Here is a 3,705-nt window from a genome sequence, read left to right as displayed (position 1 = left end):
ACTTAATTTCTGATCTGGCAAACTGAAATGAAGGAAAAGCAGACAACCATTTCTTTCAATTCCAAACTTCTTCACTAGGGCAGTATTTACTATTTAATTTAAGAAGTGACAAATTAACCTTTTTTAAGATAAACACCCCAGCCTTCAGCAAACAGGTAACTTTTTATCAAATCTGATTAACAAGTTTCAAAAAGTCAAATAGCAAAGACAGGCTTAAAGAACAAGTCTCCCTTGACCAACTTTCCCCAGCCCCAGTCTACACCCCCGAGAACCAATTCTAATCACACATTTTAGATCACAGATCCTAGAACAATGCTGTCCCAAGAGAAATATAATGCAAGACACACACAACACGGCAAATTTTCTAGCAGCCACGTTAAAAAAAAAAAAAAAGGTAAACAGGTAAAATCACTTTTAATGATTTATTTAGTTCACTGTGTCTAAAATACTGTAACTTTGGGCAAACAAAAAACACCAATCGCCAAACGCTTCTCCAAAACAGCTGTAACGTCTTCTGTTCCCATCAGCAACGGGATTCTGCTCTCCAGACTCATCTGGAGCGTTCCCGGTGTTCAGTTCCAGCGGCTCTGACCGACGTGCACGGTGTTTGCGCACACTTCTCTGGTGGCTGGTGACCCTGCACATCGTCCCGTGTACTGTCAGGAAAACGTCTCCCCGTGTCTTCTAACAGGACTCTGGGTTTTTACTGCGGAGACCTGAAAGTTCTCCATACAGCCTTCACGCGTTACATGTCAGCTGAGTGGGTTACCAAGTTTCCCCCAGTCTTTTTTTTTTTTTAATTTATTTTTTATTTATTTTCAGCATAACAGTATCATTATTTTTACACCACACACAGTGCTCCATGCAATCCCTGCCCTCCCTAATACCCACCACCTGGTTCCCCCGACCTCCCACCCCCCTCTCCCGCAGTCTTTTCTCCTAACAGGGTTTTTCACAAAGCAACACTTTTACAATTTTGATGAAATCCTACCGATCAATTATCTTTCTCCTACAGATCATACTTCCAGAGTCAGGTCTAAGAACTTTTTATCAATTCTAGGTCCTAAAAATTTTGTTTTCTTTTAAAATTGTACTTTTATACATTATATTTAAATTTATGAGCTCCTTTGGGTGTTTATATTAAGGTGTGTTTAGATCACAGGGTATTTTTGTTTGGGGTTTTCTTGTTTGTTTCATTCTTTGCTGAGGATATCCGATTATTCCAGCATCACATGTTGAAAGCTATCCATCCCACACTGAGTTAAGAAAGTTTGGCATCTTGGTCAAAAATCCGCTGGCTATATTTAGGTGAGGTTATTTTTGGTTCTCTCTTCTGTTCACCTGATCTATGTATCTCTCTCTCTCTCTCTCCAAACAACACAGTATTTTTCTTTTTCAGTTTTATTTAAGTACTCTCTATAATGAACGTGGGGCTTGAATTCATGCCCCCAAGATCAAAAGCAGGATGCTCTTCCAACTGAGCCGGCCAGGTGCCCCTGCCAACAGTCTGGACTACTGTGTGGTCTTGAAATCATGAGTGATTCCTATCACTGAAATCTTTTTCAGAATTGTCTTAACTCTTCTAGTTCCTTTGCCTGTCCACATAAACTTGGAATAATTGTTCCCATACTCTGGTTTCTCTTCAGATCGCATAAATCTTTCGCCTTTTACTAAAGATTTCCATGGAATAATTGTTCCCATACCTACAAAAATAAAAATCTTCATGGAAGTTTAAAGGAATTGTGTTTAATCTGTTCATCAATTTGGAGAGAAGTGGCACCCTTATCATGCTGAGCGTTCCAACCTATGAATACAGTGTATGTCTCAGTTTATTTAGATTGTTTCTTCTTTCCTCAGTTCTGTAAATTTCCACAAAGAAGTCCTACATGTGACTTTTCGAATTCACACCGAAATTTGTGCTGTTACTGTCTGAGTGATGTTAAACAACATTGTATTTTCATTTCCATTTTATGTTAATTGCTAGTACCCCACACTGTTGTCAAGTCATTTATAGTTCTAAATTTTTATTCATTCTTTGGCATTTTTTATGTAGACTATTAGGTCATAAAAAAAGTTTCATTTCTTCCTTTCTGATCTGTGCGCCTTTATTTCCTTTCCTTCTGGCTAGAAATTCTAGTATTGTGTTGTAAATAGTGACAATAAACATCCTTGTTTTGTTTTGATCTCAAGGTTAAAAAGACTGTTTCTGACCCTTAAGTAGGACGCTAGCTGTAGGTCAACTGCGCAATGAGGAGACTCCCCGCTCCTGAGAATCTCACTAATGTGCTGAATTTTGTCATGTTTTTTTTCTGCATCACTTAATGGTGCAGCTTTTCTTTACCCTGTTAACAGATCAATTACACAGATGATTTTCGAACGACATTCCAAATTTGTATGCACAAGTAAACCCCACTTGTTCCTAGTATACAAGTCAATCTCTGGTCCCTCATTGTGTTTTTTGTTTTGTTTCTGCTTTCCTGCGGGTTACTTCAACATGTCTCGGCATGCCATTCTGACGTACGGTGTCGTTTCTGAGGTCACCTCTCCTGTACGACTTTCAGGGACTGCTGCAGGCATTAGGTTTTCACAGTATCGGTCCGATGATCAACACTGCACGAGGTCACGGTAACGAACAGAAAGCTGCCCTCCCATCTAGGTACACCCGCACTGGTAACGGGTCACGTGAGACGCTTCCTCCACACACCCCGAGAGAACGTCCAGAGCTTCAAACTTCAGCCGCGAGGGGAACCTGCCGTGCGCACCAGCAGGCCGGCCCTCACCGCTGTCCGTGCTTCTTTCCCGCTGCGCCGCTCGGCTTCCCGCATTCCCGTGGTGTCGCGCGAACTTCCTCCAGCGGTTCTTTGGGCAGATGTGGGGCTGCCGACAGATCACGTGAAGGATGTTTTCACTTGATACAGAACCCTGGGCTGGCAGGTCTTTTCTTTCTGCACTTGAAAAACACGCCACATCCTCGTGGCCTCTATAGTCGCTGATGGCAAATCCACTGTCAACTCATCTGTCCGCTCCCGGGAAAGTGGCACTTCTCTCTCAGTGCTGCTTCTTTAGATCTCAGAAGTTTGACTGCAATGGGTCTTAGCATGGATTTCTTTGAGTTTCTCTCGTCGGAGTTTCATTAATCTGCTTGATTCTGTTAAGTTTATAGCTTCCCAAATTTAGGAAATATTCAGCCAGTGTTTATTCAAATATGTTTTCAGCGCCACTGTCTTTCCCCTCTTTCTGGGACTGTAACAAGAGCAACAGGTTTTTGTCCCAGTCCCACAGGCCCCCGATACTCCGTTCCCTTTCCTCCAGTCTATTTTCTCTCCGCTGTTCAGGTCCGGTGACCTCTGCTTCTTCCGTTTTTCCTCTGTCCTCTCCATTCTGCTGTCCCGCCATCCACCGGGTTTTTGTTTCAATTACACTCTTCAGCTCTAAATTTCCATGTGCTTCTTTATATCCTGTGTTTTTTTTTGACATTTTATTTTCTCATTTGTCTCAAACATTACTAACGGCTCAGGACCACATACTCTCATTCTGGCTGTCTGCAAATCCCTGCCGAGTCATACTAGCATCTGCGACATCTCTGTGCTGCTGTCCGTTGTCTTCTCTCATTCAAACGGAGATTTTCCCACTTCTTCATGACATATAATTTCCAACTGAAGCCTCAACATCATGGGTTTCATGTTATGAGACTCAGGATCTGAT

General features: G+C 42.1%; 1 pseudogene; it reads left to right on the top strand.

Annotated features, from left to right (window-relative positions):
* Positions 1-1,628: 1,628 nt before the first annotated feature.
* On the top strand, positions 1,629-1,733 carry LOC132020966 (U5 spliceosomal RNA; annotated as a pseudogene).
* Positions 1,734-3,705: the final 1,972 nt, after the last annotated feature.

This window comes from Mustela nigripes, chromosome 6, assembly GCF_022355385.1.
Source record: "Mustela nigripes isolate SB6536 chromosome 6, MUSNIG.SB6536, whole genome shotgun sequence".
NCBI classification, from domain to species: Eukaryota; Metazoa; Chordata; class Mammalia; order Carnivora; family Mustelidae; genus Mustela; species Mustela nigripes.
The sequence above is the reverse complement of the archived record's forward strand: the minus strand, read 5'-3'. Positions and strand labels throughout refer to the sequence as shown.